This window comes from Heterocephalus glaber, unplaced genomic scaffold (genome assembly GCF_053883595.1).
Source record: "Heterocephalus glaber isolate CG9 unplaced genomic scaffold, H.glaber_assembly_v1.0 deba00001531, whole genome shotgun sequence".
Taxonomy (NCBI): domain Eukaryota; kingdom Metazoa; phylum Chordata; class Mammalia; order Rodentia; family Bathyergidae; genus Heterocephalus; species Heterocephalus glaber.
In genome coordinates, this window is record NW_028258329.1 from 3694331 (window position 1) to 3721506 (window position 27176).

Sequence of the window (27176 nt, forward strand, 5' to 3'; positions counted from 1 at the left end):
TCTCCTTCTCCTTCTCCTTCTCCTTCTCCTTCTCCTTCTCCTTCTCCTTCTCCTTCTCCTTCTCCTTCTCCTTCTCCTTCTCCTTCTCCTTCTCCTTCTCCTTCTCCTTCTCCTTCTCCTTCTCCTTCTCCTTCTTCTCCTTCTCCTTCTCCTTCTCCTTCTCCTTCTCCTTCTCCTTCTCCTTCTCCTTCTCCTTCTCCTTCTCCTTCTCCTTCTCCTTCTCCTTCTCCTTCTCCTTCTCCTTCTCCTTCTCCTTCTCCTTCTCCTTCTCCTTCTCCTTCTCACCAAGTCCCCCTCTGGGCAGCCCCACCCTCAGAGCCTACAAACCAGTGAAGGAACAAAATACAGACAAAAGCTTATAAGAAGCAAAACACACCCGAGCCCGCCCCTGTCGCTTGCCTGAGACACACACAGGAAGGAAGTGGCCGGGTGATTCAAGCACGGAGAACTGCGATGTCTCAAGCAGGGAATATTTTCTGACAAGCTCTTCCTGACTGTGGTTTTGAACGAGATTTCGAGATTTCGGTGGACATCAGCCCGGCCCCCCACGGCGTCCCCCCCCACCAGCGCAGCCCGCCACGCACGGTGCCTGCTGTCTAGACACAGACACGGCGGTCGGGGTGGACGCCCGACCAGGAAGGCGCCCAGCGGGCTGCTGCTGCTCCCCAGGCCTGGGACCCGGGAGGCTGAGCAAAGACGGCCGCTGGTCAGTGTGGCGGGAGCTGTGGTCAGAGCCGCAGGAGTGGGCGGCTGCCCGGTCTTCAGGGCTGAGGGGAAGGGACCTCCAGGAAGCCAGCTTCTCACTGTGTGCCCCAGGCCACTGACTCACCAGCAAACCTGTTTTTGATTCTGCTCAGAGCCAGCGTGGAGCCCTGGCAGGTCCAGCCCTGTGGAACCAGAGCAGCTCCAAGCAGGACACTCCCTAAGAGAAGTCCCTTCCACACCCCTGCGACTGCAGGCTCGGCCGCAGGACCCGATTCTGAGCCAGTCCACCCCGCCCTCCTGGGCCTGCAGCCGCCCCTGCTCTGATCCCCTGTTCCACAGGGGGCAGGCACCCTGCTTTACACCTCCCTTGGCTGTCCTTCCTCCTGGCCTCTGTCCAAGTCCTGCCTGTCCCCAGGGCCCACCTCATGGCCACCACCTGCGTGCAAATTCCCGGACTCTCCTGCTGGGAAGTCCCTCTTCCTTGCTGTCACCGACCTGGCAGCTCACCATGTCGGCAGCTACATGCCCCACTATGTGAGCATGTGTGAGTCTTTCAGCTCCCTCAGCCCCGTTTCCCATCCGTAGAATGGGCACAATGAGAGTGGCCAGCTGAGAGGAGGCCATGCAGGGCGAGCAGCGTGGCACCGAGGAGCAGCTCCCTACCGTGGTGAGGGGGAGGGAGAGTCTGTGTTCTCTTCCAGGTGGCAACCTCGCTGCAGAAGGACTCGTGCGGCCCCCCACAGGAGGTCAGGCACCCTAGCTGGCAACCTTCAGAGGGACAGAGCCAAGGACAGTGTCCACAGTGGCCAAGGAGCTGGCCCCGGGACGGCTGTAAAGCCCTTTTGCCTGGGCTGTTTCTGCCCCCGGGAGGGAGAAGAGGTGGGAGAGGGGAGGGATGCAAAGCTGAAAGCCGCTCCCATCCTGTTCCAAGGCCCCAGAGAGGGAGAGAGAGGGGGCAACACATGGGGATCCGGCACTGTGCTCAAGCTGAGGGAGCCCCCCGGGCACACATGTCTTGGCCCAGGCCGCCTGGCAGGTGGCCAGGCTGCTTCTGTGGTCTAAGCGGACAGTCCATGCAGACCCTTCTGGCCAGGGGCGGCCTGGGTAGAGCATGGCTGGGCCTGTCCTGTGTCTTGTGGAGACACTGAGCCTAAAGGAGCCTGGTGTCACAGGCAGAGGCTGGGAGCTCTGGCTGGTGCACGGAGAAGCCAGCCACTTCCTGAGGGTCCGAAGGCCAGCATGGCGGGGAGGGCTGGGCAGCCTAGCATGTCCACTTGCGCATCCCGCTGCAGCTGGTGGTGTGGCTGCCCAGGTCACTTAGAGTTTCCGGGTAGAGGTGCTTGTTCCTCAGTTGAAACACATGCATTGTTCTGTAGGTTTCAGGACCGAGGCTTCTTGAGTGTCTCTAGCTTTTCCCAAACAAAACAGGTGTTCTGAGGCCCATTTTAAAGAAAGAGGCCTGAAGACCAAGGGGCTGAAGATGCCAGGGTCAGGCAGACCAGAAGCCCGGATGTGGGCAGACCTGCCTGGCATAGGGCACCTTCAGAACCAGTGTTACCATGGCGACCTCAGGGGGCGAACCCAGCAGACCCTGCTTCTGCGGCAGTCGGAAGCCCGGATCTGAGCACCCTAACAGACATGTGCAGCTGCCAGGGGCCAAAACCGGGCTGTGGTGTGCTGGGGCCTTCCCAGCCCTCCGTGCTGCCGGCATCACAAAGGGTCCTCTAGTCCACTCGCTCTCCACCCTCAAAGGACTTCCAAGACCCCAGCCTGCCTCTCTACCTGTGCCCGAAGCCTCTCTCCTCTCCTGAGAAGAGGTAGAAGAGCCCACCCTCACCCGTGTCCCTGAACCTGCTCAGGGACGTCCCTCACTGGTTCTCCTCCTCTCTCCTGCGCCATCAGTTTATCATTTCTACCAGAGCACCCCATCCTTGCTCCTGTATTTAACCAACCCTCTCTGTTTTCCTTTTCCACGGAGATGGAGAAGAAGCAGGGACCAAATTTACCCTCCAGTCTGGAGCAAGCAACACATGCCACCGTGATAAGAGGATGGGTGGGATGACCCTGGAAGATGGGAAGAGGATGGAGCGAGCTGTGAGGGCCCAGCTCCCTGCCCCGAGAGCGCTACAGACTGCAGCACGGGTGGGGTTTCCTGGAGGAGCACAGTGCACTACATGGGAGTGGAGGAAACAAAGCTGAAAGTCCAGGGAGGCCAAGGTGGCCAGAGTTTCCAGGACACAGCTGGCAACAGACAGCCCTGGGGACCTGCAGAGAGGCGCTGAGCATTCAGCGCAGCCTGTGAACAAAGATCCACCCAGGGAAGTAAGAGCTGGGCTCCCATCTGCCAGACTTACTGGGTACTGGGCAGAGTACTCAGTGGGGAAGGCTTGGACTTAGTCCTGTTCAGCACACTGCTCCAAACTTGCCTAACAAATCATGACAGCGAGACTCGCCAAGATCAAATGGTGTCAATGTAGCTTCACTGCATCTTAGAAAAAGAGCTCGACAGTCTTTCTCCAGCATCCTACATGGTGCCATGCACAATGCCCAGCATCCGACAAGAAGGAGCAGGCGCATGAAGCCTCAGGAAAACTCACTGCTGATGAGGGAGCGTCGGCTCAGACCCAGCTGGCAGGCACACAGGGCTTCATGCCGGGCAGAGCTCTTTCTGGCTGTGAAGCGGAGAGAGAAGACAGGTGGTAAGGAAGGGCCTCCCTCCCGCTCTGCGAGCCGAGCTCTTATTGAGCTCCCGGTGATGAGAAGGTGGTGTGCCAGCCAAGGAAAATGTCACCAAATACACAAAGGAACCAGAAGAAGGGAATCTCGCCTCTACTTCCCCTCCCAGCAAACTTCCTTTGTCAACAAAACTGCAAAAAGGGGTTTTTTTATCCCTGCTCTATCTCTTTCCCTTTCCTAGTCTTCCTCTTAATTGTCAAATGTGATGTACATTCATGTTTTAAATAGTGTGCAACAATCATTTTAGCAAGACATTATAATGCAAATACCTGTGTAGCCACCGGTAGGCCTTACCCATACCTTGTCCCTCCTGATCCCATCTGTGAATCCCTGCCACCTGGTGTCCCCCATCAGCATCTCTTCAGTGGCTTTGCAGTTTTCCATGCAGCAAGTGTCGTCATACCGTAAGGGCATAGCTGCAGGTTTGCACAATGCATAGAAATGGAATCATGCATGGGACGCATAGTTTTAGACCTGGCTTCTTTCACCATTATGCCTGTAAGGTCTGACCATGTCCTGTAGGCATCTGTCATTCATTTCTGTTGCAGTGTAAAATCTGTGATATGAATGTACACTTTCCAGTTCATTCTACTATTGACAGACATTTCTGCTATTTCCATTCCTGGGGTCGCCTTAGTTGGGGCTGGTATCATAAACCAACAGGCCCCAGGACTTGCATCACTGTGGCTTACTCTTCGCAGCCCTGGAGGTGGGCAGTCGGAGACCAGGATGCAGCTGTGGGAGGTGGTGGAAACCCCTGGAGGCAGCCCCTGCTGGGAGGCCTTCCAGTCCCTGGGAAAGTGGGACCCAACCCCTTCTCTGTTTCTTTTGTTCCCAGCCAAGGGGAGGCAAATGAAGTTCCTCTACGACACACACTTGCCCTGTTTCGCTACCTCACCGCAAGCCCCCAGGTGCTGGGGCCAACCATCCATGGACTGAACCATGCAGAACAGTAAGCCAGAACAGACCCTTCCCCTTCATCAGTCGATTAGCTCAGGTATTTGTACAGTAACAGAAAACGGACCGACACAAACATATTGCTGGGAATATATGTGCATTCAGCCACCACACACACAAACACATGCACACGAGAAGATACGTACCTTCTAGTGGAACTGGAGGCTCCCGTGTGCTTATCTTCAGCCTCAATAGCCACTGCTACACCACTCTCCACAGTGGTTATGCACCAGCAGTGCCAGGACTCTCTGTTACTTCGAAGGCTTACCAGTCCTTGGTATCATCAGCTTTTGATATATGGTGCTATCTGGTTGTGGTTTAGATATATAAGGACCATTTTCATGTTTATCGGCCACATGGTTTATCTTCTCTTATTTATTTATGTATTTTTAAATTAAGTTTATTGGTACATTTTAGGTGTGCCTTAGCCCTTCAAACATCTTGCTCCTTGTTATGATTTTATTGTTTCCCCAAAAGCATGTGTTAGAAACTGAAGGCCCAGTGAGGCAGTGTGCAGCAGTAGGGCACAGTGAGGGGTCGTTAGGCAGTGGGAGTAGGATGAATGCTCTTATCCTAAGATGAGAAGGTTCATTATAAAAGGAGGAATTCAGCTCCCTCTTGTACCCTCTTTGTCCTTCCAGCGTGTGATGTCTTCTGCCAACAACACAGCATGAAGCCTCTCTCCAGACACCAGCACCTTGAACTTGGACTTATAGCCTCTAGAGCAGCGGTGGTGAACCTATGGCACGCGGGCCACAGTGGGCTGTTGGAAGCACTGAAAGCTTTAAAAGGTTCGCCATCACTGCACTACAGTGAGCTTCTTAAATTCCACACAGAAAAAGAAAATGCTGAGATTGTGATTCAAGTTACATTAAATCTACTGATCAAATTATATATATATTCTATTGTAAATAAAATTTTTTCTTTATTCTTTATTATTTTTAATCATTCATTGTTAGGGTGTAGATATGTAAGTCAATTATTGTGGGTTAATATTTTTTTCCTGCACCTTTGCTATAAGTTTTTATTAGTTCTAGTGGGTTTTTTGTGTAATCTTTAGGATTTTCTACATATAGAGTCATTTCACCTGCAGAGATACCTAACTTCTTTTCTAATTTGAATGCCTTTTATTTTTTTTTTCTTTCCTGATTGCTATGGCTGGAACTTCCAGTTCTGTGTTCAACAGCAGAGGTGAGAATGGAGATTCTTTCTTTGCTCCTGATCTTAGAGGGAAAGCTTTCAGCTTTTCACCATTGAGCATACTTTTTTGTAGTCTAGTTTAAATAATTTTGTTGGTTTAAAAAAAACAGCTCTTAACTTTGTTGGCTTTTTCTGATTGTTTTTCTCTTTGGTATTTTATTTATTTCTTCTCTAACTTTTATTATTTTATTCCTCCTGCTCACTTTCATTTTAGTTTATGCTAGCTTTTTTCTGATATAAGATTAGGTTGTTGATTGAAAACTTTCTTATCTTTTAATGTAGGTGTTTACTGTCATAAACTTTTCTCTTAGTAGTGCTTTTTTGTGTTTTTTGTTTGTTTGTTTTCATTTGTTTAAAGATATGTCCTTCAGCACCACAGTGCCTGCCTGGCAAGCACGAAGCCCTAAGTTCTATTCCTGGTACCAAAAAAACCCACCAAGTAATAAAAATATGTCCTTTTTCACAGGTGATTTCTTCATAGATCCATTGGCTGTTCGGGAATGTGTTGTTTAATTTCCACATACTTATGATTTTCTGGGTTTCCTTTGGGTATTGATTTCTAGTTTCTTTCTATTGTGGTCAGAAAAGATACTTGGTATGATTTCAATTGTACATTTTTTACGATTTGTTTCATGGGTTGACATATGCTCTCTCTGGGAAAAAGTTCCATGTGCAATTTAGAAGAATTTCTATTCTGCTGATGTTGAGTATTATGTTCTGTATGTCTTTTAGGTTCCATCAATCGTTCAAATGTTCAGTTTCCTTATTGATCTTCCATCTGGTTGTTCTATGCATTACTGAAATTGGAATGTTAATATCTTTTTTATTGTGTTACTGATATTTTCTCCATTCAATTCTTTCAATATTTGCTTCATATATTTGAATGTCATGCTGTTAAGTGCATATACATTAAAATTTTTATGTATTCCTGGTGAACTGGATATTTTGTCATCATATGTCCTTTGTCACAGTTTTTGACTTAACAATATTTTGTGTGATAAAAGTGCGTCTTAATTACTTTCTCGTTTCTGAGACACAATACCTGACACCCACAACTTAAAAGGAAGAAAGTTTTATTTTGGCTCATTTTTCAGCCCACAGTCAGCTGGCTCCAAGGCAGGAAGGCATGGTGGAAAGCTCTGGTAGAGGGGGTGTTCGTGTCATGGTGTCCAGGAAGCAGAGTGGAGGGAGGGGCTAGGGCAGGAGATGCACTTTTCCAGGTCATACCTCCAAGTGACCCTCCTCTTCCCACCAGACCCCACCCAACAGCAAGTCGGCCGAATTCCCCCATAATTCAATCACCTTCCAGAAGCCCTACCTGTGAGTACATGAGGCTTTGCGGGAGGTTCTTGCTCTAACAAATAATAAAGTGTGACCACCCTCGCTCCTTTGGTTACCATTTGCATGGAAGATCTTTTTTTCTATCCTTTCATTTTTAACTTATGTGTGTTCTTATATCTAAACTCAGTAAATCATGGGGTTTTAAAAATCCATTCAGCCACTCTTTTGATTTACATATAAAATAATTACTAACCAAGAAAGACTATTACTGTTATGTTGTGAATTATTTTCTGTATCTTGTAGCTATTTTGTTTCTGTCCCTCTCAATACCTTCTTTTATGCTTTATTAATTTTTATAGTAATATACTTTGATTCTATTCATATTTTTGTGTATCCTATACAGGTACTTTCTTTATGATTACCATAGACATTAAATAAAACATCTTATGATTATAACAATCTATTTCAAACTAATAAAAACTTAACTTCAACTGCATGCAAACTCTTTTCTTTTATGGTCCCTCACTTTATTTTATTGGTGTCACAAATTACATCTTTTTATGTCTTGTAAAATTCTATGGCAGAAGTAAAGATGATTTAAATACCATCATTACAGTATTACAGGACTCTGTATTTTTCTATATCTTTACTAGAAAGCTTCATACTTTTTGTATGCTTTTGTGTTACTGTCTAGCATCTCCTTTTAGTATTTTTTGGTAAGGCAGGTTTAGTAGTGATGCTAGATCTCAGCTTTTTTTTTTTTTTTAATTCAAGAAAGTCTTTATCCTCCATTTTTGAAGGACAGTTTTGTTGGATATGGTATTTTTCATTAGCAGATTTATTTTTTACTTTCAACACTTTGAATATCGTATCCTAATCCCTTCTGTCATATAATATTTCTATTTTGAAATAAGCTGATAATCTTATTAAGGCTCCCTGGTACACAACAAATTGCTTTTGTTCTTTGTTTTTGACTTTAGGCGTTGCTTCTAATGCATCTTGGTGTAGCCCTTCTGGCTTTACTCTACTTGTAATCCTCTCAGCTTCTTGAATGTGGGCATGCACTTCCTCTTCTAAGCTTTGGGAAGGTTAGCCATTATTGCTTAAGGTAGGTGTTCTGGTCCTTTCTTTTCTCCTCTCCTTCTAAGACTTCCATAACGTGTGTTTTTTTGCTTATTGGTTTCCCTTAAATTCCTTACATTTTCTTCACTGTTCTTTATTCCCTTTGTTCCTTGGACACAATAACTTCAAATAACCATCTTCACCTTCACTGATTCTTTCTTCGGCTCCATCAGGTTTGCGACTGAACCCTTATAGTGAATTTTACAGTTCAATTGTATTCTTCATTTCTAGAAATTCCATTTAGTTCTTTTTATAGTTTCTTTTTGACAATATTTTCATTTTGTCCATGCATAATTTTCTTGATTTTTGTCACTTGTTTTTCTATTTTCTCTTGTAGTGCACTGAACTTCTTTAATTCTTTTTTAATTCTTTTCTGGAGATTTATTTTGTTCCTTTGATTGTGCTATGTTTCCCTGTTTATTCATGTCTTGCTATCCCCTCCCCCACCCTCCTGGGATTTGTACATTTGAAAATCAGCCACATCTCCAGTCTTCATGGGCATACCCCATCCAGCATAAGGTCTTCACCATAGCCCACCTGAAGTTTAGCGCATCTTTTCTGGCAATGCATCTTCTCTAGGGTTGTTCTCATTTCCCAAGGAGAGATTTTCCAACTTGTCTTCAGAGTATGAGCAATACCTTTCTCCATCTGCTGTATATCATCAGCAAAGCAGATTCTCTGGCATTGCAACAAGCCCTGAGCTCTTATTTATTCTTAAGAGCCCTCTGATCTGCTAGAAGTCTGGTGAGACAGACAGCTGTCTTTCTAGCAGTCTCCCCAAAGCTGGAAAGCTGTCCACAGTTTCTGCTCTTCTCCTTTGCTCTGGTCATTTGTTCATTTTCTCTTAATTGCTCACAGAGAAAACTGTGCTGCTAGCTCACAGGAATGTCTGTCACATTTCACTATTTAAAATCAAACTCATTAAACATTTTAAAATTTTTATGCCTGTGGGGTTTTTATTCTATGTATGCAAGCACACGATCAATGTAATCATTACCTCATCTTGGGCCCAAGACTACATTTTCCTCACTATCTATGTTGACTAGAGTTCTTTAATAGATGTTCTTTATTAGCTTAAGCATAGTATCCTCTATGATTAATGTGATAAAGTGTTTTACAACAAAGAAATGTTCAGTTCTTTCAAATAATTATTCTTTTTTGTTTTTGGGGTTTTGAGACAGGATTTCACTATGCAGTTCAGGCTGGTCTTAAACTCACTAGGTAGCCCAGACTGGCTTCAAACTCATGAAGATCCTCCTGCCTCAGGTTCTGAAGTGTTGGGATTACAGGTACAAGCCCCATACCTGGCTTCAAATTATTATTCTGTGTCACTTAAAATAATTATATTATTTTCCTGTTAATTATAATAAATAATTGTTACATAATCTTATCTAATTTAATGTTAATATAATAAAATATTGTTTTCTAATGTTAATAATCCTTCATTCCATTACTAACTCAGGTTAGTAATGATTATGTTCCTTTACATATTTCTGAATTTTATTTGGGGTTTTTATATCTGTATTCATGGGTATAACTGACTTACAAAATATGCTTTTCTAATTACTTGTCATATTTAATATCAATGCTACTCTGCATCCACAAAATGACTTAGAAATATACCCTAAACAATATGTGCAAGATTGGCCTTTATTTTTTTCTTAAATGTTTAATAGAATGCTAAGAAAACTATTATAGCTTTGTGTTTCATAGAAAGATCTTTGCTGACTAAATTTATTCAGGATTAGTCCTTAGTAGGTATGTTTTAGCACTTACTTTGTTGCCAATCATTTCTTTGGCATCTAATGATATTGACCGATATTTCATGTGTTCATTGGCCATTTGATTATCTTTTCTGAGGAACTATTTATATCCTTTTCTCATTTTTAAATAAGGCTATTTCTCTTATTATTAAGTTGTTGTAAGCATTCTTTATATTCTAGATACCAGTTCTTCATCAAATACATCACTTTCAGGGCCAGGGATTTAGCTCAGTGGTTCCAGCATCTGCCTTGAAAGTGCAAGGTCCCAAGTTCAATACCCGGGATAAATAAATAAATAAATAATACACCATTTTCTTTCACGTCTCATATTAGAGAGCAAATATTTTCTCATCCTCTACCTCATCTTTTATTATCTCAGTGGTGTTCTCTGATGTGCTATAACTTTTAATTTTGTTAACACTCAATTTATCTGTTTTTTTCTTTTCTTGTCCATGCTTTTGGTGTCATATCTCAGAATCCTTTGCCCAGTAAGAGGTCTTGAAGTATTACTCAGATGTTTTCTCCTAGTAGCTTTACAGCTCTAGCTCTAGCAGGAGCAACCTGAGAGAGAACAGATGGGAAGTTACAACCTTTAGCCATAGGGAGGAAGGAAAAAAATCAAGTTGTTGATTAAGAGAACAAACCACTGTAGTCCTTAAAGATAAAAAGGTAAGATGTGTGGGCAAACTGGATGAGACCAACACAAGCAATGATTACTTGAGGAGAAACAAAAACTAAAAACCAAAACCAAACAAACAAAAAAATCCCCTAAATTTTAAGAGAGCTAAGATTTATTTAAATATATTTTTAAAAATTTTTTGAACCAAGTGTGGTGGTACATGCCTGTAATCCCAGCACTCTGGGAAGCTGAGCCAGGAGGACTGAAAAGTTCAGCCCAGCCGAGACAACTTAGTGACTTAGTGAAAACTTATATCAAAATAAAAATATAAAAAAAGAGCTGGGGAATTTAGTTTAGTATGGATGTCCAGGGTTCAATTCTAAATACTGTACTGAAAACTTTTTCTTTACAAATCATTTTACAACTCTGATTAAATTTTAAAAAACTATTATTTTAGGTTATTTTATCTAGGATGAGAGATGTGTATACATTTGAGGACTAAATATGCTGTGTAAATGTGCCAAGTTTGTAAAACTAAATATGCATAAGTTTGATTCATGCATAGTAACCAATAAGTTCTGTCTTTTATATGCATTGAATCTGGACCTTAAACATGTAAAACAGTCAGTAAAACTTTTGTCATTTTGCCATTTATATTCAGTACCATTGAGGTGGTGAAAAACCTGCCATTTGGACAGTCTTGCTGTTAAACAAAAAAGTTCTACATCTGTTGGTTTCAACCTAAATAAGCATTTTGTTACTGTATAAATGAGATACTCTTGTACATCAGGTAATAAATCTATTTGCAGTCATTAACTGTTTTCTAACTTGCAAGCTATCTAAAGCTATTCTTTGATTTTTGTCAGTAAATAAATTTTACAGCTCTGTTAAATGCAAAATCACACGTTTATAGCTATGTAACTGAGTCATGGATTCTAAATTTTGTCTGAAAAGTTAAAGCTAAGTTGATAAATAAAGGACTTCTATGTAGCTGTCGTGCTAGTCATTGCTGACTTCTTTGTATGTTAAAAGCATTTATGTTACCCAACCGTACAAGTCCAAAATGCAAGGCTTAGGAAGACACCTTACCATTTTAGTGTCTTCCAAACTCAAACTGTTCATAACAGCAGACTCTTTTGGGTCCATGCTTGTGTGTTCCTGATTGTATTATGATAATTAGATGAGCCTAACACTGTGTCACCCCAACAACTAAAGGATTAAGTATTAGCCACATAGAGAACACCTCTGTAATCGTGCACATTCTGCTTAAAAGGACTCCCATTCTGACAGAACTAGATTTACTATGTTCTTAGACTATTACGTGAACTGGGTTTGTTTTGCTCTTTTATCTTTGTTTTGCATTCTTTTGGTGAAACTCTGTAACTGTTGTCATTGACATTCTCCAGGAATAGGACTTCTAAGCAACCTGAGCAGGATTTTAATAGGATAGATCATTCTCCAACAGTCAGATGGTTACAACAGCAACTCCCATAGTCAGAGGAAATGACCATCGTTAGCATTAGGACCCACCGCTTCTGCTTCAAGACTTATGTAACTGGGCTGGGGATTTAGCTCAGTGGTGCCACTGCCTGCTTCGCAAGTGCAAGGTCCCTAGTTCAATTCCCAGTACCAAAAAAAACAAAAACAAAAAAAAAAACAAATCACAAGGGTCAGGGATTTAGCTCAGTGGTTTCATCACCTGCTGTGCAAGCTCAAGGACCCAAGTTTGATCCCCAGTACCAAAAAAAACAAACAAAACAAAAAAAAGACTTATGTAACTGACCTTCTGGGGGTTCAACAAGGCTTGGGGACCAAAGCTAAGGAAGACAAAAGGGCTAAGAGGACAGCCAATATTTTGACCCTTGCCCTCCAAAGTCAGCCAGGACCCAGGGGCTACAGGATCCTTCTGAAAGAGACATGCAAGGTTGGGTGAGTCACCCAACCTCCTCAGCAGGGAACTCGCAGGGGACTTGGGGCCAAGACTGGCCCAGGCAATGTGCATTCTGCAAAGAGGAGAGTCCCTGGAGAGGGCAATGTCCCCAAAGCTTCCAAGGGAAGTGCAGTGGTCAGCAGAGCCCCAGCTCAGGGAAGCAGATGACCCAGCTGTTAGAGGGAAGGCGCTGAGGGAACCAAAAGGCTCTTCACATGGCCCCAGAAGGAATCCCGGAGGAGCCCTGAGTGACCTGAGTAGTAAACAGAAGGTTAATTTTGATGGCCTGCTTGGTCTTAAACACTCAACAGGAAAGTCTACTCTAAGCAGAGACTAAAACAGTTTAATACTAACATAAAAGGCAGAGAGAGCTCTTTGTCCATTTCTCCTTAAAATAAATAAAAGATAAAGGAGTCTCAGGGAAACAGCACAGTCACACACCACAATAAGGACAAAGGACAAACAGACTCCTGGCCCTTAACCTGTTACTTATTAAAAACACAATTTGTGGGGCTTTTTTCCAAAATAATCAAAGACTCTTCGCTCAGCCTACAAATGCCTAATAGGTAGATAACTAAGTAGAACAAACCTTGTTCACTATTTTGTAAAATGCCTGGTCAAATTCTTCTCAGTTCCACATCATAGGCATTCTAGTCGCTTAGGGAATGACTGAGAACATTGGCAGAACAAGGGTTATTAGCCCAAGATTTATCTGCTCTATCTCAGCCTCCCTTCGAGGCCGAGGATGACAAGATAAAAGTGACTCCTTCTCATGATCCACAGGGACATCTGATTAGCAGCTTTTACAGCAACCAGCTCCACACCTTTCCCCCTAAATCAGTCCGCAAGCCTCCAGCCTTTGTCCTGAACCCCTGGTCACCTAGGTCTCCGGAAATGCAAAGCCTCGTGTGACTGAAGCTGCACAAAGACAGTCATTTCATGGGAACGGAATCATCCCTTCCCCAGCAGCGAGGATCTCTGGAGAGCTACAAAGACAGGAATGAGACAAGGACCCACCAGACCCCAGCCCACCAGCACCTCATAAAAGAGTTTCTGTTGTTTTATGGGTGGGTCAGTCTGACCCTCTTCATCAGAGCCCGCCCCTCCAGCTACTCACTGCAGTCCTTTCCCCATCTTCTCTACCACTTTCCAATTAAAGCTTTAGCCTATAAATTCAGGCTGTTGTTAAATTTCTCTTATCACTAAAGCAGGGACCCTCACTAGTCTGGGATACCACCCCCATTTCTGCTGCACAGTTGCCTGGGATTTACAGTGAGCAACAGGAAGGCAAGGTGGGATGAGAAACCCTGACCCCTTGCCCCTAGTGGAAGAAAGCCTCCTTTGGGAGCTGAGGTGTCGTGGTGTTCTCTCTTGTGCTGGGTCACAACAGTCTGGACTGGAGTCTCCCGGGGGTGGATGACAGAAGACACAAGATGACTTCCTCTCTCAAAAGTTCACGTTTGGAGACGACATGGTCCTGTCTTGGCTTGCCCTTAGGATCACTTTCACCTTAGATGAATTGGTTTTAAAATAATTTTCACTTTCACGGAGCAGTGGGTTGCTGGGCTCCTCAGGCACATATGCTGGAAGTTAATCTTCTAGATTTCCTCTTTTATGAATCATGACTTTACTGTCAGGCCTTAAAAATCTTTGCCTAACCCAAGGTAATGAAGATTTACTATGAGGATTTTTTCTGCAAACTTGAAATCTTTGGTTTTACATTTAGGTTTATGGTCCATTTGGAATTAATTTTTTTCTGTAAGGTACAATATATGGACTGAAGTTTACTTTTTTGCATATAAATAGTCAATTGTTCCCACACCATTTGTTGAAAGGACCATCCCTTCTCCATTGACTGCTCCTTTTAACTTCGTCAAATATCAATGGACCACAAACGTGTGGGTCTATATATATTCTCCAAACTTGATATATTTTCTATCTTCACTTCAATACTGTGCTATCTATCTTAATTGCTATGCCATGGCATAGTAAGTCTTAAATTCATGTAAGGTAAGTTTGATAATTTTGCTTTTATTTTACAAAGTTATACTGCCTAATCAGGTAACTTTACATTTGCATTTAATTTCCAAATCAGTCCATCAATATTTATAATAAAGCTTGGGATTTGATTGGGGTTTCATTTAACCTATAAATAAATTTGTTAAGAATTGAAAGCTTAATGATGTTGGGTCTTCCTATCAATAAATTGTACAACAATCTACTGATGTTTTCATTGAATATTTTACCTATACTTTACAGTTCTCAGTGTTCAAATTATGCACATATTTAGGTAGATTTAGACCTATATACCTTTTCTCTTTCAAATAGTGATTTAAAAATTTCTAAATTCTAATGTGCATTGCTAGTACACAGAATAGTAAATAGAATTGATTTGCCTATATGTGACTTATATTGCATACCATAGCTGAACTTTTTTATTAATTCAGAAGTATTTTTCAGAGATTCTTTGGAATTTTCTACATATACAAATGTGTCATCTGAACATAGGGACAAATTCTTACTTTACAAACTAAACATCATTTCTTTCTTTCTTTCTTTTTTGTCATATTATGTTGTTGTCTTAGTACCTTTGGGTGACTACAACACATTATCACAGACTGGGTAACTTATGCTGAAATGCATTGCTCACAGTTCTGGCAGCTATGAGGTGCTGGCGAATTGGGGCTGGTGTCTGGTGAGGACGCTCTTCCTCATAGATGGTGGGTTGTAGCAGCATCTTCATGTGGTAGAAGGAGCAAACAAGTTCCCTTGGTTTCCCATAAGGGGCCTAATATTCATTATGGAAGAGACCTCATGACCTCATCACCTCCTGAATTGATATGTTTAATACATTACAATTTAAATTGATGTGCTTGGATTAAAATCTTTTACTTTATTATCTGTTTTCAATTTTGTCCACCTGCACTTTCATATTTTTTATCTTATTACACAATCCTTGTGTTAGTGGAGATTTTATGAGTCCATTTGATGTCTATTATTGATATAATTTTAACTTTTAAAATTTTCGGTGGCTTTCCTAGGTTTTATAACATAGGTAGTTTATTCATCGGCCTGCCTTCCAATGATGATATTTCATTTCATGTGTACATAAGGATCTCGGATCTTCAGTGTTCTCCACAGGTGTTGGGGACTTGGTCCCAAGGGTGGTGTTATTGGGAAGTGGTAGCTCTGTTAGGCATCATGGGAGTCTTCAGGTCATTGGAAGAGTGCTGTTAGGGTTTGTGTTTAGATGTTCCCCCAAAGCCTCATGCGGATGAGGTGGGACTTTCTTTTTCAGAGGTAGTTGAATCTGGAATGTGTGATGCTGGGGTCAAGGGCATGTGATTACTAAACCACTACACATGAGTGATTAGTTTGGCACCGCCCTAATCCCGGTAGTCTGAATAAGATAAGAGGAGGCAGAGAGACGCTGTTAAACTCTCTGGTTGCCTTTGCTACCTTGTGCGCAGCATGTTGTTTCTCCTCTGTGAGGCCTGCTTGTCATCCCTGCCTTGGAGCCAGCCGATTATGGACTGGACCTCTGTGAACTGTAAGCCAAATAAAACCCTTCCCCTCTAATTTTGGGTGCCAGCTTTTTTGTCTCAGCAAGGAGAGAAAAGTAATTAACACAAGTGTGCTGGACGGGGACTGTGGAACTGTGGCCCCTTTCCTCTTTCCCTCTGTGCTCCCTGGCTCTTGCTGAGATGAAAGCTGTTCTCTACCATACACTCTCTCCACCTCACCCCAACCCCAAAGCATGAGCCAGATGATCAGATTGGAATGTCCAAAACCGTGAACCAAATACAACTTTTCTCTTTATCAGTTAATTTTCTCAGGTTTGGTGGGAAGCTGACTCACACAGTCCATAACAGTATATTTTCAATAATCCCCTTGCACCCTTTCTGCTATGGTGGGCACACATTTTGTTTGCTTTTCCAAATGTTATAAATATATAACGAATTGATGGTATTATTGCTTTAGACAATTAAAATTTTTTTAGGCCGGGGATTTAGCTCTGGTTCCACTGCTTGCCTTGCAAGTGCAAGGATCTGAGTTTGATCTCTGGTACCAAAACAAATTTTTTTTAATGAAAATGTATTTATTGATTATATTTATTCCATTTCCAGCACATGTGTGGGTGTGTGTGTGGGTGGGTGTGTATCAGAAATTCTGCTGGTGTCATACCTTTTTCTGCCTGAAAAACTCATTTTACATTTTGTATAGTATAAGCATGGTAGTAGTAAATTCTCTTTATTTGTCTGAGAAAATATGTTTCCATTTTGTAAAGATATTTTTGCTGGGTATAAAATTCTGTTGTGACACTTTCAAGGTGTCATTTCATTGTACTCTGGCTTACACAGTTTTTGAGGCAAAGTATGCTGTAATTCTTATCTTTGTTTCTCTGCATATAATGTTCTCTTTTTCTGGCTATCTTCAGGATCTTTTGTTTGTCTTTTGTATTCAGAAATTTAAATATGACATATATCAGTGTGGTTTCTCTATCTCTATCTCTGTGTTCTCTATGCTTCTTGGATATAGGCTTTGGTGTTTTTCATTAATTTTTAAAATATTCTCTGCCAATATTTCTTACACATTTCTTCCTCCTCTTATTTTTCCTATTGGCATTCAAATATTATATGGCATACCATTTAGCATTGTCCATAACTCTTGGATACACTGTTCTTTTTTTGTTGTTCCTGTTTGTATGCTTCTCTGGGTTTTATATTGCTGTGTTTTGTGATTTTTTTTCTCTTTGTGTTTCTATGGACTTATTTGCAAGTTCACTTTGTTTCTTTAGAATATACTGTCTAGTCTACATTCAGCCTGTTAATGGCATTTTTCATCTCTTTAATTGTGGTTTTTTGGGGTTTTTTTGGTACCAGGGATCGAACTCGGGTCCTTGTGCTTGTGAGGCAGGAAACAGAACCACTGGGCTAAATCCCCGGCCCTATAATTATGTTTTTCATATCTGTATTTCCATTCAATTGTTTCATATAGTTTCCATCTCTGCTGAAAGTATCAATCTCGTTTTGCATTGTGCCAGCTTTTCCCTTAGAGCCTTTAGCATAATAATGATCATTATTTTAAATTTTCTGTCATATAGTTTCAACCTCCTGTGCTTTTTCATCAGGTTCATACTTTTTTGTTTAAAAAAAATGTTAAACAGTAGTGACGGCTGTGAATAATTTTCATGCATGGAAATGAGGCCAACTTTTCTTCTGCCAGGTCTTTAATGTTTGTGTTTCATTGACCCAGTAAGGATTTGGGCTGGATCTGAGGTTTTTATGCTGCTATGTGTACCCTCATGATGGACCAAACTTCAAATTCTAGTGTTACCTGGTATTTAGGATGGAGACTGCTTTGCTAGAGCTTTTATTTCTCTGTCTCATAAGGACAGATGGTTTACGGTTTTTCAGGCATGGATGGTAGGGATGAGGGAGGAAAAGGGAGAAGTTACCTCCACTACCAGGAAGCTTTCTCAAGAATCTCTTCACTCCTCCCTGTGTGTACCTAGTGGAGTCCACTTATGGTTTAATTAATTGCATATGTATAAATCATCTGCAACATAGAAAGTCTTAATTGGAGCACACCAATTTTACAAACTGTTTGTTGTCCCATAGAATTTTCTTATTCTTGGAGGTAGTTTAACTAACTGTTTTATAGGGCTTTCCAGTTATAGTGTCTTGTCATCTGTAGACAAAGATATTTTTGTCCCCATCAAATAAATCACTAAGTTTAGAACTGAAGTATACATACTTAATCATAGTAAGAGATATTCATCCATTTTTCTCAAGATCTTAAGTACAAGTGGGTGCTGCATGTTTTCAAAGACTTTGTTGGCATCTATGGCATTCATCATAATTGTTCTTCACATTATAATTGTGATTAATTTAATATAGATTTCTTATTAAATCACCATGCTCGCAGCACAGAATTTCTTTTAACTATAATACTAATTTAGTTCTACTGTTTGGTAAGTCATGATTTTTTTTAAATTTCCATTTTCTTGTGGCCAAAGAGCATCTCAAATTATACTTTTTTTTTTTTGGTACCGGGGATGGAACTCGGGACCTTGCACTTGCAAGGCAGGTCACAGAACCACTGAGCTAAATCCCTGGCCCTCAAATTATACTTTCTAGAATAAGTTCATAGGAGGTTAACTTTCAAAATTGTTTCTTATACATAAACAAATTGCTTCCTTATATAGCTAATAGTTCAGCTGGCTGTATCATTTCAAGTCAATATAATTTCCCCTTGATCCTTGAGAAGGATTTCTTTAGCACACCACACTACAGATCTCATTCCTTGGCCAAGGACCCATGTCTCTTCTTTCCTCTTATCTGCCTAAAAATGCAGGGCAAAGTATTTAAGTGTGGGTCTTTTTTCAATTATCCTATTATGAAACTCAGGAGAATTTTTATTTAACATTCTTCCCTCATTTTCGCTATGGAAGACACTAACTCTTTCTTTTATTTCCCACTGTAGTAAACAAAATAATCACCGTCCAAAGATGCTGTGTGCTAATCTCTGAGGCCTGTGAATATGTTATGTTATATGGAAAGGGGAACTTTGAAGATGTGATTAAATTAAAAATCTTGACACGGAGAGAGTCTCTTGTTTTATCCTGGTGAGCTCACGTAGTCACAAGGGGCTTCCTAGGCAGAAAGAAAAAGGGTCAAAGTCAGAACAGTGGGAGCAGAAGGAGAGGTGACATGACGACAGAATCAGGGGTCAGAGGTATCTGACAATGCTACTCTGCTGACTTTGAAGATGGACAAAGAGGTCACGAGCCAAGGAATGTACACGACCCTTCGATGCTGGAAAAGGCAAGGAAGCAGCTCCCCTCCTGCAGCTTCCAAAAGGGACGTAGTCCTGTTAACACCTTCATCTTAGGGCTTTGGAGCTCCATAGCTGCAGACAATAAATCTGCACTGTGTGAAGACACTGAGCCTGCGCTGCTGCGTTATGTCAGCAGTAGGAACCAGTGCACCTCCCTGCACTGTTCTTTCTCTGTTCATTTTTTTCAAAACCCTGTTACACACACTTTGGATCTCTGGATTGATTGCACACATCTCTTAACTATTTTCATACTTCCTTCCCATCTTTTTGTCTTGCAAAATCCCCGGCCCTGAATTTACCTAAAGTCAGGGAAGAATTATGATGATTTTTCCAATTTTTTCCCTGAGTTTTAAAAAGATCTGACAATCATATTTTTAATCTGTCAACTTTTTCTTGATCCCAGGTTTTTCCTAGATTCCTGCTCATGGTATGTGGATGCCATATCTCCTCATACGTCTCTGGGATGTTAATTTAGACTCTTTCTGATCAGGTTCTTCTGGGAACAGCTGCTGTTCTGCTTACCTTGGTCCCTCTGTCTTGCTTACCTGCTTACACACAGGCATAAAGACAGAACTGATGCAGACTGGCAGCTGGCAAGGGTTCCTCCTCTTTGTGTTCCCAGGGGTGCTTACCTGGCAGGCCTGGCTTGAGTTCTGTGTGGGATGCTGAGTCACAGGAACTGGCAGCCTCCACTAGACCAGTCTTCTTCTGCTGCAGCAAAACACCAAGCTCCCAGGGCTTCACCCTGACAAAGGATACTAACCCCCCTCTCAAGCTCTCCTCCATGCCCTAGAATGCCTTAGTCAGCTCAGGCTGTTGGAATAGAATATCACAGACTAGATGGCTTACAAATGACAGAACTTTATTCCTCACATTTCTGCAGGCCCGGAAGTCCAGGACTGAGGTAATGGCAGGTTCCGTGTTTCTCTCCTCCTGGTTCATGGAAACAGCTGTGTGCTGTATCCTCATGCAGTGGAGCAGGGGCAAGACCTCACCAAGTCTCCTTTGTAGGGGCACAAATCCCATTAGCGAAGACTCCACCCTCCAGACCTAAGCAGCTCCCACTGTCTCTATTTCCCTGATACCGACACTTTGGGGTTAGCTTTCCACAGATGAGTTTTAGGGGACACAGCATGAGCACCCCATCGGCTCTGCACCATGCAAACGCCATGCTGCTGGCCTGTGTCTCACGCATGGAGGAGCTGGGATTGGAGGCGAACTGAGAGCTTGTTCCCCTTCTCCATGAGCAATCCTTCCATCCACACCCCGAGCGAATCCCTTGCCCCACTCCTGTTCTCCTTTGGCCTTGAGCTTGCAGCCTGCCAGGCTGCTCAGAAAGGGAAGCTTCTCTCCCCAAGCCCCTCCTCCCAGCCGCACACCGTCTCCCCTGAGTGCACGTGGGGCTGCAGTCACCGCTGCTTTGGTTTATGAATCTGTGTTATTTTCTGCAAGTCCATGAAAGCCAGGGCCCACTGACCTCCCCTGTGGCTCACCCTTCTTTTCAGATGTGCCTGGGATTATTTTACTCAGCTATTTCCGAGGGCTCTGGAGAGGGAAGAGAAGAAAGGGGCTGTTCAGTGTGCTATTGTCTCGTCTGGTCCGTCCGTCTGTCCCAGGCATGCATCTCAGTCATCGCTGCACTCCTACTGACGCTCTGTCTGGGAGGACTCCTCTTCCCTCCCACGGACGGAGCCGTCCCAGAAATGGACCGCCTGAGCTCAGCTGCAGTGCTCAGCTCAACCACAACACCTGTACTCGTTGGCTGACTGTTTTCGTGAGAAGTGTAATTGACTGAAACTCTCACGAGTGGTGAATCAGAATTATCTTTGGCTATGGATAAGAGCACTGAACACAACAGTGGCTTACATGACAGCAGGTTACTCAGTGCAGTAGGTCTGTCGTGGGGCCGCATCATGTCAGACTCAGGCTCCAATTAGGTGGACCTGGCCATGTGTCCCAGAAGTGGCCCAGACAGCTGCGTACCAAGCTCAACGTCAAAGGTCCCATCACTAAGGAAGGGCAATGCAGGGTGGAGCCCCTAAGAGGCACCATATCTCCTTTGTGATTTTACTCCTCCTCTGGAGACAAGAATTCTGGAGACTTTGGCTTTGAATACCTCACCTGGTGACTTGATCAGAAGATCTTGCCCCACACTGGTCCAAAGTCAAAAAGATTCTACAAGAACTGGAGCAATAGGGCGACAGATCTGTTCTCAACACCGTGGGAGTGCGACTGTCAGCTTGAATCATCCTCAGAGTGGCAGAGGGACAGCAAAGCAAAGGACACGCAACTCATTTCCCAAGGCCTTCGTGCCGCCTGCCCTTCTTCTCATCTGCCTTTCCTGCCGGGTCCCCAGGGCTCTGGCCCTCAACAGCAGCCGGAGCACATGATACTAGCAAAGCTGCTCGAGAAAGAAAACAATTCGAGAATATCCTCTCCTGCCCCTCCAATATAAACATTTTTCAAAGTATTTTTCCCACATTTTAGCATCGTTTGTTTTCTTAAGGCCCATTTACTGCCATCAGCTGCCCAAGCAGTCTGCACATACTGGGGAGGGCTTGCCTGGATGAAGGGAATTCCAGACCAACGAGCTTGATGACAAGCTGAGGAGCCGGCAGGCAGGCTGAGAGGAGCCAGGCCTCCTGGGCCCTGCCGTGTCACAGCCGCCCACCTGGGGACACAGCTCCTGGACCCCTGGCCAGCGGGACCACTGCCTGCTGACCGCCGGGCAGGAGGTGGCTGCTGGGCCTGGCATCAGGTGGAGAGTTGGGCTCAGTGGACAGCCGGGGCCTTCTGCACACTGACTCGCCACTCCTCGCCCAAGCGGAGCTGCCTTTCTGGGCCTCTGTCCCTGGGCTTCGCACCTTGGCCTGATTCTCAGCCCAGCCCCATGTCCGCAGCATCTCATCATCCCGAGTGCCCTGGCTTTGTCCCCCTGTCTCCAGCAGGGTCTCTCCTCCCAACTTCCTCCTTTCCAAGGCAGCAGGGACAGGTCTCTCCCAGGAAACATCTTCCCCTAGGGTCAAAAGGCCCAGGGCAGCAAAGCTGGAGTTGAGCCTGCCTCTCGGGCCCCCTGGTCCCATGCCCTTCTGTGCCCTCCCTGACAGCCTCACACAGGACCCTCCTGTGGGTGCCTCGAGGAGACCCCTAGCATCCATCCAACAGGTGCAAGGTCAGTCCTGGACACGTGCATGCTCCCCGCTGGGCGGACACGGGCCACTCACCTGGATGCCACTTCTCCTCTGAGTGGCTGCAGTTTTCAGAGCTGATGGCAGTGGGCTCTGCCCCCAAAAGGCTCTTCCTGCAAGGGCACTGACATCCCGGGGAGAGGCCGGGGCTAGGGTCCCTCCTCTCCAGCCAGGGCAGGCCGGCCGCTCTGGGGCAAGTGCCGCTGTGCGACTGCTGCAGCCAGGTCACAGTGGGTGGAGTGTCTGCCTGTGCTCTTGGGACACTGCCTTGGAGACTCAGGCCTCATCACATCCCCAGCCCCCGACTCGAGGCAGCCGGGATGCGCAGCCACCCGGGGCAGCAGGTGGGGCGAGGGACTTCCAGTGGGCAGTGACCTCGTGCAAAGAGCATAGCTCTGCAAGCTAGGAGACACAACGCCCACTCTGCCGGGACGTAGGACGGTGCCTCCCTTAGAAAGTCACCTGGCAGCCTCCCCGGACTTCCAAGTAGGTGCTCAGGGCCCAAGGAGCTCATGGTGCGGAATCAACTCGCCAGCCCTCTGTGCCACCCAGTGTAGCCGCCACCGCCAGCCAGCCTCACAGGGCCGCTGGCATCCTCCACTGGCAGCCCTGTGCCACCCGCCTCGGTCCAGATCCCATCCCTTGTCTCCTGGGTGCCTGCTCTGTCTGGTCTGCCCCACCCCACTTCCCACACAGCTGAGGGGTCTGCAGGGGCTGCCACCCCTCTGCTAGAACCCCAGGCCCCCATTTCCCCGTGGGACGTCCCTCTCCCCACCGCCAATTCTCCCTGCAAACTGTCCCTCTCCCTAGCTACTCCGCTCCACCCCGGCCTCCTGCTGTCCCCAGCCCACCAGGCAGGGCCCAGTGTTTGAGTTCTCTCTGCCTGGAAACCCCTGCGCAGGGCCTGGTAACTCACTTCTTCAGGCCTGTGTTGAAGTCACCCACTCGGGCAGGCCGGGCCGGCCCAGTGCTCTTGGGACAGTTAAACCTGTTTAAACTGCGACTCTATCCCCTCCCCCTCTGCTCAGCATTGTTTTCTGCGTATCACAGCAACCACCCAACCCACATAGTCAGTCCAAGTTGAGCACCCCAAATCTGGAAACTCAAAAGCATCAGAAATTATTTGGGGACAGGATGCTGCAAGTAGAAAATTCCACATCATGAAAGGTTTGAGCACAAAGTTATAGTTATTTTATAAAATTACCTTCAGCCTATGTGTTTAAGGTATATACATATATATAAATTTTGGTTTTATATTTGAGTCCCTTCCCAGAGACCTCTTTAAAGAGAGATCTCTTTATCTACATGTAAATATTCAACAAGCCAAAAAAAAAATCCAAAAATACTTTTGGTCCTAGGCATTTCGGATAAGGGACGCTCAACTCGTGTGTGTTTTTTGTCCCTGCCCAAGAAAAAGGCAGGCTTGGAGGTGAAGGCAGGGTCTCCTGTCATCTGTCCTGAAGCTGCCTCGCTCTGTGGATTCCTGCAGATACACGTGTGTGGCAATGTCCCTTCCCCTGGACGGAAGACTAGACAGAGGGACGGAGGCAGGGACGGCAGGAGAGCGTAGGACCCGGCACCAGGCAGGCGGTGAGAACCGGGTGGGGAGACCCAGCCTCGCTCAGCCCTGGACCACTTCCTCTCGGCCTGGGGAATCCCAGCAGCCCCGAGAAGCCTGGGCCTGAGTCACCCTCCCCACTGGCGGCGCCGAGGACAGCTGAGCTTCCAGGAGTCCTCCAGCGTGGAGGGGAGGCACCGTGGTGCGGGGCCTCAGCTGCTCCCGGGCCCTGGCCTGGCAGACAGGGCAGAGCAGGGGTGCAGGGCCACAGGCCCCTCCCCGGGCCTCTGGACATCCCTCCTGGTGGCGGCGCTCCTCTGCCCTACAGCATACCCACCACCACGGTGAGCGGGCTGTGACTCACACCTTCATTGCCCTGCACCCAGTGAGGAAACAGGGGAGCACAGGTTTCCGCGCCCTTGGACCTCCTCCGGGACAGAGGGGCAGGCCCCGGTCTGGACCGGAGTGGGTGTCAAGGAACCCGCGGGGCTGGCCTGAGCACCTGCGTGGGCAGGATGGCTCTGGGAACCGGGGCGGATTATCTGGTGGTTTGGCAGACTGACTGCGGAGAACTGGGGTGCAGACAGCCCCCCACCGCAGGGGCCCCTGGCTTCGAAAGGGATCAGCGTCCCCAGGAGCGGGGCGCGGGCCCGCGGGCCCAGGGGGGTCCTGCTCGCCTCTCCGCAGCCCTTGACCTCCTGGAGCACCGTCCTCTCCAGCAGCGGAGGCAGAGAGAGGGCCACGCTCTGTCGAGGACACGCAGGACTCTCTCGCCGTCTCCAGGGTAACCGCAGAGGCTGCAGCCCCGCCCAGCAGAGCGGATCAAAGGCGGCGCCCAGTGGACGCTGCGTGGGCCCTGGGCGAGTGAGTCCCAGCAGGGCTTCTTGCCGCCTGGACCCGTGGCCGCCCTGCCAAAGGAGCCGAGCATCCGACCTGCACTCTCCTCCTGCTCCTGGGCCTCTTGGCTTGGTCCTCCAGAGCCTAGGGCTCTGCTCCAAAGTCAACCCAGGGGACTGAGGCGCAGGACAAAGGGGGCTCGGAGGTCGGAGTCCTGGGAGGAGGGGTGGCCGGAAGCCAGCCGAACTCTTGATCCAATAGAACCTGGGGTGGGGACGGTAGCCCACAGATGTCCCGGACATCAGTGCTGGACAGAGACCGGACAGGATGCAGGGCTGTGTCCCCTGGCCTGGCCACCCCCCTCCCCTCTAAGGCTGTCCACGCAGCCTGCCTTTGGCTGCCTGGCTGCGACTGCAGCCCCTGACGCCAGGGCTGTGGCCTCGATGCCATGAGCAAACCCCGAGAGGTGGGCTTGTCAGAACCCAGACGGGGTGCGTGCGTGGAGGGGCCATGGAGAACCACGCCAATTACGGGCCCCACCCGTGGGAGCGCGGGGTGCTGAGTGGTGGGAACCAGTCCAGGCAAAGGCCTTATCCTAGGGATCGGGCAAATTACGGGGTAGCCAACAGCAGACACCTTATTAGGTTAATTATGGGCTCTGGGCCCACCAGGGCCAGGGGAAACCTGAGATAAACTCTGTCGGTGGCGGTGGCGGTGGCGGGGAGCAGCTGGAGGGAGGATGGGAGGTGAGCTTGCCAAAGGTCCTCAGGCCGAGGCGCAGGAGCGATGGCAAAAATGATGAGGACCCCCGCCCAGCCGCAAACCCTGCCCCTTCTGCTGTCGAGTTCCTTCCTCAGACGCTAGCGATGGGCCGGGAACTGGGGCCTCTGGACACAGTTGGTGATGACCATGACGGTGCTGGTGCTCCTCAAAGGCTCAGTTGAGCTCGGCACACAGGTCGGTCGGCTTGGTCCCGGAAACAAGCGCCCTCCTTCCCCCTTCCTTCCTTCCTTCCTTGCTTCTTTCTCTCCCCCCCCCCCCCGCCCTTTCTTTCTCTCTTTGCTAGGGATTAAGCCCAGGCCTTTCCCACAGAGCTACATCCCCAGCTCTTTCTGTTTTTATTTTGAGACTGGATTTCACTAAATCCCTAAATTGCACAGGTTGGGCATCAGCTCACGGTCCTCCTGCCTCGGCCGCCCAGAGTGTTGGAATGACAGGTGTGCACCACTACACCCAGTTCCATCCTCGTTTTATAGGTAGGGAAACTGAGGCTTGGGAAAGTTAAGTGACTTGTTACCAGCTATCACAGTTCCATCCTCCCACCCCCAATCAAGGCCAGAAAATCAAGAAGCAGTCAAGGCCTTAAAGAGGAAGTGGACAGGAACCTCCCAGAAGAGCCCAGCTTGAGGGAGGGGGCAGCAGAGGAACAGGGTGCAGCGCCCTCCCTCCTGGGCAGTGACACTGGAGGGGCACTGCGGCCCTGCCTGGGGCTTGGTCTGCACCTGTGGCCGGTCAGGCACTTCCCTGGCGAGCAGAGGTCGAGGTGGAGGTGGGCCTGGTGTGTGCTCCCTGCTCAGGAGCCGGCAGGGCGGGGGCTGTGGCCTCGGCCCGGCCTGGCCTCCACCACCCCTGCCCCTTGCCTGGGCCAGTTTCAGCCACGTGAGAAATGGCCTCTGGGTCTCTACCTGTGGCAACGTGAAAGGTAACACTTGCACGGGGGTGCAGAGTGCATGCACTGGACTCGTGGGGGCAGAGAGGCTCAGGGCTCCTCATGGGGCTCCTGTCCGCCCACCACCTCCCCTCATTCAGGCCTGCCCCTCTGCACAGGAGGCCCAGCACACCGGTCAGCTGCCCTGCCGTTCTCCTCAAGGCCGGTCTCCAGGGTCCAGCCAGCTGCCTCGCTGCCCTGGGGCCTCAGGCTGAGCCAGGCCAAGGCAGCACCACACATAGGGCCTCTCCCTCCAGGCCACCAGGAGGTACTCAGCAGCCTCTGCTCCCGCCTGAGGTCCAGCATGCCCCACCCCACCACCTGGCCTGCACTAGGCCTTGAAGGAGGAGCACAGTAAGTTCCCCCGAAGTTGGGCCTGATCGGCGAAGGGGACTTGTCTGGGGCTTTTCAGTCCGTTCTTTTCTCAGAAAGCAGAAAGAAAGAAGGGTGCAGCCTTGCTCAGTTTCCAGAGTTGATCTTCAGGGTGACATCCGGCAGTGGCACCAGCCGCTGGGAGCCCGCTGGATGCCCAGGCCCGCCCTAGACTTCCTGAAACTCTTTACCAAGCCCCAGAGAAGCTGCTGATGCCGGCCAGGCTGGGAGAGCTCCTGGCTACAGCTGCCCTCTGCCCCCTCTGACCTGGTCTTCCCCAGATGCCCACCCGTCCCTCCCTCCCAAGCTCAGCGGCTCCACAGGCTTCTCCCCTGCAAGCTGCCCTGGAGTGGCCCTCAG

General features: G+C 46.9%; 2 long non-coding RNA genes across 2 annotated transcripts; one reads left to right on the top strand and one right to left on the bottom strand.

The window, feature by feature from the left end:
* The first annotated feature begins 291 nt into the window (after nucleotides 1–291).
* On the top strand, nucleotides 292–6517 carry LOC110350711 (uncharacterized). Its single transcript, XR_002397446.2, has 3 exons — nucleotides 292–706; nucleotides 4280–4393; nucleotides 5040–6517. It is a non-coding gene; the product is annotated as an uncharacterized LOC110350711 (long non-coding RNA).
* A 646-nt stretch (nucleotides 6518–7163) lies between these two features.
* On the bottom strand, nucleotides 7164–25764 carry LOC110350712 (uncharacterized). The gene is made up of 3 exons (XR_015441642.1): nucleotides 21275–25764; nucleotides 20647–20698; nucleotides 7164–20156 (listed from the first exon to the last, which is right to left on the bottom strand). It is a non-coding gene; the product is annotated as an uncharacterized LOC110350712 (long non-coding RNA).
* Nucleotides 25765–27176: the final 1412 nt, after the last annotated feature.